We start from the raw sequence: 14,676 nt of genomic DNA, 5'->3' as shown, positions 1-14,676 counted from the left end.
GGCTTTCTATTTCAGATCAATTCTGTTATTTTGAACTTTCTATTTCTCAAAGAATAATAATAATTAATAATTTGTTACATTTATATAGTGCTTTTCTTGACACTCAAAGCGCTTAACATATGAAGGGAATCCTGAAAATCCTGATTTCTGAAGGATCATACTATTTTGTATTTTAAAGCCTTTAGAAAAAATATAATGTAATTTGTATTTAAATACATTTAAGATGAGTATTTTTGTATTTTCAAAATACATAACATACTTTTTGCCAGTCAGCCTCTTTATCAGGATACTGATTTCGTGCATCAACTAGCCCCTCCCCCCAACCCCAACATGCATGTGAGCTGCAGTACAACTCAGCATTGGATCAGCGATTTTTCTGGAATAAGGTGAGGATGTCATGATCAATTCTACTTGTTGATTAAAGTTAAAATAGTGCATTATTCAGATATGCTTTCACTTAACTTGAAAGAATAAAAGAGCACAGACAACTGGGAAAATACCGTCAGCCAATCAGTCTTGATCGTTTGTTGATTTTTATCAACCAGCTGGTCAAATGTGTTTAAAATATTACTGCATGTTAGGGCTGGGTGATATGACACTACTGCTGCGTTCGAAACCGCATACTTCCCTACTATATAGTAGGGGAAAAGCAGTAGGCGAGCGAAAAAGTATGTATGAATCCTTAGTATTCATAAAAGAGTAGACGAGAATTACCTGGGTGACGTACTAGTAAGTGTTAATTCTCGCGAGATTCGGATGTGCGTATACTTATAGGGTGCTTCTCAATATCCCTCCTCGTCTCCTCGCTCCTCCGTCCTCCATCCTATGACCCGGAAACCGATCGAGCTCAGCCATCTTGAAGGACATCTCAATTCTCTAATTGCACCGCGAGGAGTCAAGGATCGAGGAGTTAGGAGGCTTCCTGAGGAGTCATGAGCGAGGATACACAGGTGTATCCTATGCGGAAGAGTTTTATCGACTTAAACGTGACGCACGTCTAAATTCTCCTCCCCCTTCACATCGGTCACAATCATTTTAATTTATACTTTACCTTTGCAGTTTATATAAACCACACATCTCACATATTTCAACAGGGTATCTTGCTTTATTATTATTTATTATGAATTTCTTAAATAAACAAACTTCAACAACATAAGGGCAGATCCTTTGAGCGCTGCTGATGACGCGATGAAGTGACGCTCGAGTGATCAAGTATTCCAATGTATAAAAAAAAGTTACATTCGAATCCTCCATCCTCGCGTCTTTTCCTTGCAGCCTTCCCTCGCATCCTACAGGGGGCGGAGCTGAGACGCGAGGAAAGGAAGCGAGGAAAGGAAACGAGGATGCACAAATAAGAAATGAGAAGCACCCATAGTGCGTTCGAATATGCCTACTTACCTACTATATAGTAGGAGAAAACAGTACATGAAAGGAGTAGTATGTTCGAAACATCAGTATACACAAAAGAGTAGGCGAGAAGTTCCCGGATGATCTACTACTTCCGGCCAGATTTTCGAGTGCTCAACCAATGGAGACTTTTCTATCCCAGGAGGCCACGCATGAGGATACGTCATAATCGAACATCGCGGAGATCGGCTACGCAGGTGCTTTCAAATGTGAGTAAACACGGTTCCTTGTGTTAAAATCGCATGTGTTGAACTAATGTAGAGTAAACTATTGAATTGTTGAAGGTGTAAAGGAGTTAGACAGTATAGTATAGTTGTGATTTTGCTGTAAAAACATGTTTTATTATGTATAGCTATCAGTGGAGCTCCAGTAAGCACACTTACGTCTCCAAAGTGGATTTACATAAACCATATACATCTTAAAGGACAAATCCAGTGAAAAATGAACCTAGGGGTAATTAACACATGGTTACCGAGTCGATCGTTCCCTGCGATGCGTTGGTAACACTTTACGGTAAGGGTACATGAATTATCATGAATTCATGTATAAATTCATGCATGAAATATGCATTCATTCATACATTAATATCTCATGAATCATCAGGAACTAACAGGAGTTCAACGTTTTTCATTCATGACTTCATGGATGAACAACACCTTAATTAAAACATTAACTAAGATGAGTACATCATCATGAATTATGATTTATTACGCATGATCATGATGTTTTCTTTGTTCACACAAAAAATTGGTCTTTACCACCCATTGTGGATAAAGCTATGGTTATGGTACATGAATCATCATGAATTCATGCATAAAAAAGTATTAATTCATGCATGCAAGACTGCTCTTCAAATTATTAAAGGAATGTACAAAAATCCACATTATCTAATGCATGCATACAGGCTAGAACAGTATATCAATTAATGTGAGAACTTTTTTTCTGAATTATGATCTGAGTTTCCAAGCATGTTCATGTCTTCTTCATAGCCTGCAGGTAAATGGACAGAGCCCAAAATTGGCCAATCACAGCACATATTTGTAAGATATTTGTAATTTGTAGTGATTACAATTTAGCTCAAAGGAATTATTAATTAATTTATAGGGAATTCAAAAAGAGTCACTTATTACAACCGAGCAAATGACTCGTTCGCGGTTCATTTGAACTGGCTGCAATTATCAACTCTGCAACGGATATAAATATCCGAACTATATTGAAACACTATATAGTTAGCAAGGTAACTTAGATCAGAAGTTTAAGACATTAAATTTGTAAGCACAATAACACAAGTAATATTTCTCTTTAAAATACAAACAAGACTTTATTGATTATTCTAACACATACAACTAATATCTAACACAGACACACACATTCATACGCGTTGCAGAAAGAAAGAGAGTAAGGAAAGATTAAGTTTTAAGAGTGAGTTTAAGAGTGAGATGATGTAATCCCAAGTTTCTATGCACTTATAAAACACAACCTGAATGAACCATCAATCATTAGTTTAACCCTTTTATCGTTTCCTAGGTTATTAAATCAGTATCAAATACACCAGTTCAGTTTAAGAGTCTGGAGGCAGTACTTGCTTGTCTTTGCTTTTGGGGATTCCCCTTTTGTTGCGTGTAAAGGGTTTTCCCGGTCCGTTCGTTGGCTGGTCTCCGTGCCTGATGTCTGGGTCACGTGGTCAGTCACGTGGCGTGCTGGCGGAATGAAAGTCTTTGTTTGAAGCTGGCTTTGCAGAAGAAACGTGGCTCGAAATCTTGTCGCAAAACTTAACTTAGAACCGAGACTCACAACGGAAAAGAAAGGAAACTAAGAAAAGAAAGGAAATTGAGAAGAGTAGATGATGGCTTGAATGAAGCTGTTTAACCCATGTTCTTCAGATCTTGATTTGGGTTATTTCGTCTGCGCGTTTTACATGGTTACTTGTCTGTCTTAGATCTTCATCTCCCGCTGCATTTTTGGTTCTGCACTGAAACTCTAAACTTTGTTCTGGTGTTAAGATTTTAAACTCAAATGTCCGCCCAGCCTCCTGGATCAGTTCTAACCAATTAGACACTGTCTTTGTTTAGGAGGTGGCGTTTTCTTCACTTCTTATCATAAATCAAGCTTATCTGTGCTCTCCTTACTCTCTAAGCTCTAGCAAAGAGTACAGAGGCCACAGCTAAGACATTATTACTATTATAAGAATCCGAAACATTTTCCACAGATTTCAATCAAGCCATCCTTTGAATTAAGAACATACGATCATATCGATATGAAACACAACACATTTTCATTCAAAAATCTAACAATTATAACAATTACATGAATTGTATGGCATCTAAGCATATCAGATACACCCATCTATTGTAGGAACAATATAGAATCATGTCGTTGCATGATGCTTGATCTATAAGTCCATTGAAAATTGTTCTTGAATGATTTTATTTATGTTATAGGTAAAATCTCAGCTCTGTGGTTTGAAACGATTTTACACCCTGAGGTCTATCAGAGGTCCTTACGGAGGGGGGAGTCTGGAATGTTGTGGGCTCGAGCAGCTTCTGCTGTTATCTTGATCGGGCTGAATTGTGCTATCTCTGAGCCAATCATTCTTTTCCAAGCTATCTTACATTGACCAGTTCTTTCTTTAGTTGGGCTCATCTTCTTTGAAGCTTGCATGGCCATAAAGTTCTTAGCTGGGGGTTTTCGTTGGTCAACGGAGACTGGCTGGCTGGAGCCTTCTTTTATGGCTCTGGGGTTGGTGATTTGGTGTCTGGAATGTTCAGTTCTGTGAGAAATTATGCTTGAACAATTCACCTGGAAGATTCATTTGTGTTTGTTTCGCACTCAATCCTACATATTATACGAATTCTGTTGGCGTTCAAATACTAGTCATCATTAACTAAGCATTATTTATCAATGACTTCATCATGTGTGTGGCCCCTCAACTAAAGTGGTGACTTGGTGCTTTGAAACACTGATGAACAATGTGGCATAACTGTGAAATGACATGAATATGAACATGAAAGTTCAAGCCTTTGCAAACAATGTACTGTGGACACAAATGGACTTTGATCTTAACTTGCAACGTGATCTCATGAGAATACGTGTGTATTTTTACGTAAAGTGTAGTTCTACCATATGTACATTTATTTACGTTTTATACACACAGAAACGTATAATACTGACAGTGGACAGCACAGAAACGTAATTTATTTACTTATAAACAACTTATACAAACAACGACGTACAAATTTGGGCGTATTCCTATTTAACTTATGCATATTCAACATGTTTGAATATTTACGACATGTTTTACGGCAGTGATATCAAACGCTCATTGGCTCTCGCATGCTTCGTCACAGATTGCGACATGCCGTTTTTAAGTTGTGTACTACATTTGAAATGGAGAAGTGCGCGCACCTTCACAGAGCGAACCATGGAGTGAACAGCAAACCGAACCGGATAAACATTTTCATGGATTAATAACTTAAATTCTGCTCTGTAACGTTACCTCATACAAAACTATTATATAACGTTACTACCAGAGAGGACTGCGACCAGTGTTGCCAACTTAGCGCCTTTGTCGCTATTTTTAGCGACTTTTCAGACCCCTTTAGCGACAATTTTTCAAAAAAGCGACTAGCGACTAATCTAGCTACTTTTTGAACAAACCTCAGTAACCTCCAAATGTTGCCAGCATGAGTCCTGCGAGCGCGAGATTTGCTTTCTCCTTGCCGTCACACACCTCTCTCTGCGTCTACCCTGTTCTGTGAATGGCTGAGGGCAGCAGCACGGCAGCTGACAGACGTGAATGAGCAGTGTTGTTTCCACGGACGGACTTATCACTTATCTTTTGATTTATATTTAAAGAATTTAGTTTGACCATTTTATTTTCCTTTCTTTTCTTGTGCTTATTACTTGTAATACTCACTATCACAGTGCTTTAGTTCACCCAGTTCCCGAACTCTCTCAGTTCAGATAATTTTACACATATAAAAAATAGTCATTCAATAGCTACTCGTTCTATTGTCTGACAAAAAAATATAGTAAATGAGAACAGCTTTATTGGACATTCGGCTATATAGCCTATATTATATTATGTTATGTTATGTTATATTAAAATACAGTATGTAGGCATGATTTTAATGAGAAAAAACATTAGGCAGGCAGAACGCAAGTACGCCGCGATGACGTCATGAATATGCTAATTGATGTATGACATTATCTAGCGACATTTAGCGACTTTTAGGGGAGGCGTTAGCTACTTTCCTTTGAAAATAGTTGGCAACACTGACTGCGACACATCGTCATGTGAACGACTTTTGGTACCGGTTTTGACATTTTCTCAATAAATAAATGATTGTGATTGTCTGTCTGTTGTTTTAATTTATAATTGTAGTTACGTAGTTTTAAGAAATGGTTAGGTTTAGGGGTAGGGGTAGGATTAGTTGCTCAAACTATCTTTTAATGCTACATTGTTAATAAAACTGCCATTTCCCTACACATATCTGTCCATTACGTTTTATCCTTTTAATATTGTCTATAAAATGGGTATGTTTAACGTTAGGTGTGGGAGTAGGTTTAAGGGATCTTACATTTATAATCTATAAAATGGTAAAAGGCAAATTATACAGATATCTTTATAATATGAAATATTCGTAAATAGTTTAACGTACATTTTTTTAGCTGTAAAATCGTAATAATGTTATGTAAATTTACTGCTTTATTCTGAAACCAAACGGTATAAACCAGTTAAATCAACAGCTGGAAAGAGCTGAGAAGGAATTCAGTACATACACCATGAACTTTATTTTAAGTGCCTGTATATCTGAAAACTCTTTACAAAACCATAAAGCGGTTTTACAATTTCATGATATGGAGGAGTCACATCAGTAGCTTAAAGGTGACTCTTTACCCAAAAAGAGATCAAGCTGTTTGTGAAACATTTTTTTTTAAACAGCTTTATGGTTTTTAACTGGTTTATACCGTTTAAGAATAAAGCAGTAAAGTTAAGATCAAAGTCCATTTGTGTCCACAGTACATTGTTTGCAAAGGCTTGAACTTTAATGTTCATATTCATGTAATTTCACAGTTATGCCACATTGTTCATCAGTGTTTCAAAGCACCAAGTCACCACTTTAGTTGAGGGGCCACACACATGATGAAGTCATTGATAAATAATGCTTAGTTAATGATGACTACTGTATTTGAATGGCAACAGAATTCGTATGTTATGTGCTGTGATTGGCCAATTTTGGACTCTGTCCATTTACCTGCAGGCTATGAGAAGACATGAACATGCTGGATAACTCAGATCATAATGAAAACACATTGTTCATCAGTGTTTCAAAGCACCAAGTCACCACTTTAGTTGAGGGGCCACACACATGATGAAGTCATTGATAAATAATGCTTAGTTAATGATGACTAGTATTTGAACGCCAACAGAATTCGTATAATATGTGCTGTGATTGGCCAATTTTGGGCTCTGTCCATTTACCTGCAGGCTATGAGAAGACATGAACATGCTTGGAAACTCAGATTATAATTCAGAAAAAAAGTTCTCACATTAATTGATATACTGTTCTAGCCTGTATGCATGCATTAGATAATGTGGATTTTTGTACATTCCTTTAATAATTCGAAGAGCAGTCTTGCATGCATGAATTAATACTTTTTTATGCATGAATTCATGATGATTGATGTACCATAACCATAGCTTTATCCACAATGGATGGTAAAGACCAATTTTTTGTGTGAACAAAGAAAACATCATGATCATGCGTAATAAATCATAATTCATGATGATGTACTCATCTTAGTTAATGTTTTAATTAAGGTGTTGTTCATCCATGAAGTCATGAATGAAAAACGTTGAACTCATGTTAGTTCCTGATGATTCATGAGATATTAATGCATGAATGAATGCATATTTCATGCATGAATTTATACATGAATTCATGATAATTCATGTACCCTTACCGTAAAGTGTTACCGATGCGTTTTCATGAAAATCGAATGTATAGAGTTTTATCTTTAAAAACAGATTAGCTCATAACACTAGTATATGGGGCACAGAGTAAGTAAAAGTAAATTGCTAGTTAATACCACTAACAAGGCTCAAAATAGCCTCACACTAACACGGTAGCATAATGAGGGTCCCTACATGCAAACTGAGAACTTTGTAAGTGTACAGACAGTTTAATAAGAAGATACTTTATAAAGACAGTACATTACGCGTTTACAGACAGGCGTCATCTTGGAAAACAGTCTCGACTAGTCGAGTCACGAACGCCGTGCTACGTTAGATTTAACTATGCGTAATTCCTATCGACCAGCTCACTTAGCACGGCTTGACTCGATTAGTCGAGACTGTTTTCCAAGATGACGCCTGTCTGTAAACGCGTAATGTACTGTCTTTATAAAGTATCTTCTTATTAAACTGTCTGTACACTTACAAAGTTCTCAATGCTTCGGTTTGCATGTAGGGACCCTCATTATGCTACCGTGTTAGTGTGAGGCTATTTTGAGCCTTGTTAGTGGTATTAACTAGCGATTTACTTTTACTTACTCTGTGCCCCATATACTAGTATTATGAGCTAATCTGTTTTTAAAGATAAAACTCTATACATTCGATTTTCATGAAAACGCATCGCAGGGAACGATCGACTCGGTAACCATGTGTTAATTACCCCTAGGTTCATTTTTCACTGGATTTGTCCTTTAAAGACGCTCATTTTAAATGTCTATTTACATCTGACAGGAAAATCTTCTATAAATATTGCAGATGAGCACATCACAACATGAAATAGACATCTGAGTGATGAATGTGTGCTATTATGTAAGAGAATTCACTGTTGTCAACACTGTTTACATTAGACAAATGTGCTGTAAGTAAAGTAAATAAACAAATCTATAAAGTAGGCTAACTAAACATAAGTTATATATTTTATTTGTCTATTTGTATTGTTGATAAATTGAGGAACATTTATGTTGGATAAAAAGTGAGTTAACACATCAGCAACAACATCAGCATGTAAATGTAGTGTTGAGTTCATAAATCACAGAGGTAACGTGAATGTTGTCTGGATGTTACAGGGACAGATGAACAGTTGTGTGTTTATACGGTGGAGAGTGGCTGAAGAAGGCTTTGAGTGAGTATACTACAGAAATGAATAACAACATATTGTTGTAGTTTATTTTAATTATTGTAATTTCGGTAACACTTTAGATTACAGCCCGGAAAGTACTGCGTAATTAAAATGAAAGTACAGTGTAACTTTCGGTAATTACAGTTTACCTATAAAGTACTTACGTGTAAGTATAGGGGAACAATATGTAAAGTCTTGGGAATAAAGGTGTAACAACCAGGAAAATACTGCGTAATTAAAACGAAATTACAGTGTAACTTTCGGTAATTACAGTGTACCTATAAAGTACGTACGTGTAAGTATAGGGGAATAATATGTAAAGTTTTGGGAATAAAGGGGTAACAACCAGGAAAATAACAAATTATTTAGGCAAATTATTTAGACTGTAAGTATTCCATGTAGTTACAGGGTAAGTATGACACTGCGGGCTGTAAATTAAAGTGGTGTTTCTTACCCTTTTGTTCCATGTAGTTGTCACGACACGCACACGAAGGAAAAGGTGATATACCAAACGCAGTTTTATTTAGGGTAATCCATATCATAATCCAATAACAGGCAAAAGGTCGTAATCCATATAAGCAGTCCAAAACACAATAAACAGGCATGAAGAACACAGAGAAGCGGGTGACATAAAACAAGGATACCAGAACGAGTGATAAAACAGGCAGGGTATAAATACACAAAGAACTAACAAGGGAATGGGAAACAGCTGTGTACAATGATCAATGATGAGTGCAGACAAGGATTGTGGGAAATGCAGTTCATAATGTGAATGACACCGTGGGGGAAGAGGACCTCTAGTGGAGACCAAGGGAACACAAACCAGACACTGTGACAGTAGTTACAGGGTAAGTATGACATTGCGGGCTGTAAATTAAAGTGGTGCTTCTTACCCTCTTTTTTCATGTAGTTACAGGGTAAGTACAATAAAAACACATGTACACACACAATCTGACATCACTTGGAAAACCTTTATTTGAAAAACAACTTATTTCAAAACAGATTTACACACTTCTTATTCTTTATTTTATTTTTTTAAATCAACTTTTCATTTCAAATACTAAAGTCCTGACAGAAAGTAGCATGTTTTGTCCTTTTTTGTTTCTCTTGCATGGCTTCCTCCTCCTCTTGGTCCTCCTCTTCTTTTTCTGTCATTCCACTGATTAGCCTAATCTTAAGAAGGAGTCTTTTTCTATTCTGTATTATGTATTAAAAGAAAATACAGTACACCCAGAAATGTTCTCATAATTTACTCATCTTTTCGCTACCGACCAACTGTCACCAGCGAGTGCATGAGAGTCGGCTTCATAGGGTCGGCTTGAACGGCTTCGCGTTTGGTGAAAAGCGTTCATTGCAAGCGTTCATTGCATTCTCGCGGGAGTTTGATGTGAAACTCGCGCGAGAACTGGTGTCTCTGTTCTTCTGCATGGTTTGTTTTTCATTATTATTATCTGTTATTGTTTGTATTTTGTTGTGAGCAATAATAAAAACATAAAAAAAAAATAATAATTCGACATTCGGTTTTTCGGTGCGCTTACGTCACGCTTTACTCAACCCTCTCATGAACGCGCAGGTGACAGTTGGTCGGAAGCGATAGTCTACAGTTTAAAATTTTGAAATATTTGGTATTTTTCTTACAAACGCTTATCGTTTCACTTCAGAAGACATTGATTCATCCATTGGGGTCGTATGGATTACTGTAGTTGTTGTATGTGCTGTTGTCAACTTTTAGGAACACATGAGCTTGCATTATGCATTCACAGAGATTATTTTTCTAAAAACTTTTGTTTGTGTTAATCTGAAGAAGGAAATTCGTATACATCTCGGATGACATGAGGGTAAAAGATGAGTAAATGGTGAGGACATTTCTGTAGGCCTACTGTATTTTCTAACACATAATACAGAATAGCAAGAGACATGTCATGGGATTCCTTCTTAAGATTCATCAGTGGAAAGAAAGAAAAATAAGAGGAACAAGATGAGGAGGAAACCAAGCAAGAGAAACAAAGTGCTGTAACGTTAAATCCGTTTTGAAATAAGTTGTTTTTCAAATAAAGTTTTCCGAGTGATATCAGATTGTGTGTGTGTGTACATGTGTTTTTATTGTACTTACCCTGTAACTACATGAAACAAGAGGGTAAGAAGCACCACTTTAATTTACAGCCCGCAACGTCATACTTACCCTGTAACTACATGGAACAAGAGTATATTTTCCCAGCATTTAAAAAAAAAAAAGTTGCAATAGTTTTACTTGCCTTGAAACTTAATCAGTGCACCTTTGCAATAATAACAAATTAGCCTACTTTATAAATGCACTGATATGTACCCCGTAATTTAAAAAAAGCCTTTATGTATTTTTATACACTATTATTACAAAAAGGTGCAGTGTATGTACTCGCTAAATTGCTCCCAAAAGTAACATTCTAAAATACTTAGTCTAAATAATTTGCCTAAATAATTTGTTATTTTCCTGGTTGTTACCCCTTTATTCCCAAAACTTTACATATTATTCCCCTATACTTACACGTACGCACTTTATAGGTACGCTGTAATTACCGAAAGTTACACTGTAATTTCGTTTTAATTACGCAGTATTTTCCTGGTTGTTACACCTTTATTCCCAAGACTTTACATATTGTTCCCCTATACTTACACGTCAGTGCTTTATAGGTAAACTGTAATTACCGAAAGTTACACTGTACTTTCATTTTAATTACGCAGTACTTTCCGGGCTGTAATCTAAAGTGTTACCAAATTACAATAATTAAAATAAACTACAACAATATGTTGTTATTAATTTCTGTAGTATACTCACTCAAAGCCTTCTTCAGCCACTCTCCACCGTATAAACACACAACTGTTCATCTGTCCCTGTAACATCCAGACAACATTCACGTTACCTCTGTGATTTATGAGCTCAACACTACATTTACATGCTGATGTTGTTGCTGATGTGTTAACTCACTTTTAACTCACAACAATATGTTGTTATTCATTTCTGTAGTATACTCACTCAAAGCCTTCTTCAGCCACTCTCCACCGTATAAACACACAGCTGTTCATCTGTCCCTGTAACATCCAGACAACATTCACGTTACCTCTGTGATTTATGAGCTCAACACTACATTTACATGCTGATGTTGTTGCTGATGTGTTAACTCAGCGTTACCATAATTTCAAACAGAGCTATTACGACACATTTCTGATTCTTGATTTCTGTGCATTTGCTGCAGATCTTTTGTGGTGGAGCAGAGCCTGCAAGGGAAGATGAATGATGGCGGCATTTGTGGGGGAAAAAAGGGTATTTTAGGGATCTTACTAAAATATAAAGTAAGATCATTTTGTTACTTCTAAGACAATAAAATGACATTGTGCTGTTAAAATGACTGCTTTTGTATTATGTTTGTGTTTTTTTTTTTGGATCTGAAATCTCTGCAGACTGGTGTGAGCACTGAGGATGAGGAGCCCAGAGCTGAATCCTGGAGATGGTGCCATGGATGAGTCCCTCCATCTCTCCACCTGCCCTTACGAGACCCTCCATCACTCCACCTGCTCTTATTGCCTCCGATTGTGAAGCACAGCGCAGCACGCAACAACCTCCGGCACAAAGGCACGGGTCACCTCTGGTGATCAGAATAAAGCCACAAAATGAGAACAGCTGTGTTGAGATGGCAGTATGATGTGGGGTTCACCGCCTGTACATGATTGTAGTTTGAATAAAGTTTCATGTGTTGTTGACTTGTATGCATTTGTTTATTGATGGTTACTTTTATTTGTTCTTTTACTAATTTATTCATGTTTCTTATTGTTGTCTGTCATGGGATGTGGAGGAGATGAACCCAAAAGCAGACGAGGTGCAGACACTCAAGGTTTATTTAAACACAAAAACAGAAAACAAAACCCACGAGGGGGCAAAACAGAACTGAGGACAGGTAACTCTGACTAAGACAAGATAACAAACAATGACTAAACTCTGACTAGACGATGACGGGAAACGAACTCACAAAACTGATTTAACAGGTCACTGACAAAGTACTCACAGTCTTAAACAAGCAACGTCTCACAAGGAATAACAGGCTAAGTTAGATAATGTACCGACACAGGACAGAAAACATGAGGGGATGAAATAGGGAGCAAACTAATCAGGAACACAGGTGATGATGGGTAAAGCAATCAAGACAAAACGAGGATAACAAGGGGGCGGGGCAGAGAACGAGACAACACAAGCACATGGCCCAAACAAATGGCCATGTGCTTGTACACAAAACATGGGTCTGTCATGATCCTGCCTCAAAACAAGAAAGATCTAGGACATGAAGGCAGAATCATGACAGAAAACTGATTTAACAGGTCACTGACAAAGTACTCACAGTCTTAAACAAGCAACGTCTCACAAGGAATAACAGGCTAAGTTAGATAATGTACCGACACAGGACAGAAAACATGAGGGGATGAAATAGGGAGCAAACTAATCAGGAACACAGGTGATGATGGGTAAAGCAATCAAGACAAAACGAGGATAACAAGGGGGCGGGGCAGAGAACGAGACAACACAAGCACATGGCCCAAACAAATGGCCATGTGCTTGTACACAAAACATGGGTCTGTCATGATCCTGCCTCAAAACAAGAAAGATCTAGGACATGAAGGCAGAATCATGACAGTTGTCAGTAAATAAAATTATTTAATGAATGCATTAATTCATTGCTTGACTGAAAATTTAAATGTTTTCACTGCATTCATCTATGTGTATTCATGCATAGCTCTGTCATATGACAATACAAATTACATTTTGCTTGTTTTATTAAATGATATAATTTTCAGTAAAACAAAGATAATATAATTAAGTATTGGCCAGCATTTATCATTATTATTGTGTGTAAGTTTTGGGGTGGGCTAGCAATACAATTTGTTCTGGGGTAATATACATTTTTAAGGAGTGATACTTACATTTTTCGAGTATAAAATCAACAGTTTTCTCCAAAGAAGAGATCTTCGAGCAGCCACCCGTCTCCTTTGTGCAGACATTACAAACGCTTTGGAAAACCATTCTAGGTAGGGCTGTCGAGTTACTGATGTTGTGGGGTGTTAGTTATGGAAGCTTGTTTCCGCCACAGAAAAAAAAAAAAATAATAATAATAATTGCGACTTTTTATCTCACAATTCTGACTTTTTTTCTCAGAATTGCGAGATATGAAGTCAGAATTATGAGAAATAAAGTCACAATTCTGAGATATAAAGTCAGAATTGTGAGATATAAAGTCAGAATTCTGAGATATAAAGTCGCAATTCTGAGAAATAAAGTCGCAATTGCGAGATATAAAGTCAGAATTCTGAGATATAAAGTCGTAATTGCGAGATATAAAGTCAGAATTGTGAGATATAAAGTCAAAATTCTGAGATATAAAGTCGCAATTGCGAGATATAAAGTCGCAATTCTGAGATATAAAGTCGCAATTCTGAGAAATAAAGTTGCAATTGCGAGATATAAAGTCAGAATTGTGAGATATAAAGTCAGAATTCTGAGATATAAAGTCGCAATTGCGAGATATAAAGTCGCAATTCTGAGAAATAAAGTCGCAATTGCGAGATATAAAGTCAGAATTGTGAGATATAAAGTCAGAATTCTGAGAAAAAAAGTCGCAATTGCGAGATATAAAGTCGCAATTCTGAGAAATAAAGTCGCAATTGCGAGATATAAAGTCAGAATTGTGAGATATAAAGTCAGAATTCTGAGAAAAAAAGTCAGAATTGCGAGATATAAAGTCCGAATTCTGAGAAACAAACTCGCAATTCTGACTTTGGTAGCATTTCCTGTTATTGCTTCCATCACCAGATTGTCATGTTAACGGGAGGTTGTAGAATGGAAAAGATTATAGAGGATTATTTTCGGCTCGGTTTCACAAATAGAGAGATCTTGGTTTTACTGGAGGAATCACACAACATAAAGCTTTAGTCTCCGGACTCTTGAGAGAACGTTATGCAGGAATCAGTTGTGGCGTAGACGCAATAAAACTGACGAAGCTGAAGTGGCACATTTTATACACCAGCAGCTTCAGACATCGGGAGACAACATGGCTATCAGTGGATGCACCAGAAATGTTGGATGTCCGGAATTATTACAGACAGAGAA

At 36.9% G+C, this 14,676-nt stretch overlaps 1 long non-coding RNA gene across 1 annotated transcript; it reads left to right on the top strand.

The window, feature by feature from the left end:
- The first annotated feature begins 320 nt into the window (after window positions 1-320).
- On the top strand, window positions 321-12,182 carry LOC311090035. The gene is made up of 3 exons (XR_014607822.1): window positions 321-386; window positions 1,550-1,616; window positions 11,777-12,182. It is a non-coding gene; the product is annotated as an uncharacterized lncRNA (long non-coding RNA).
- The last annotated feature ends 2,494 nt before the right edge of the window (window positions 12,183-14,676 follow it).

This window comes from Abramis brama (assembly GCF_963993115.1).
Source record: "Abramis brama genome assembly, chromosome: 9".
NCBI classification, from domain to species: Eukaryota; Metazoa; Chordata; class Actinopteri; order Cypriniformes; family Leuciscidae; genus Abramis; species Abramis brama.
This window is presented reverse-complemented; position numbering and strand designations above follow the sequence as displayed.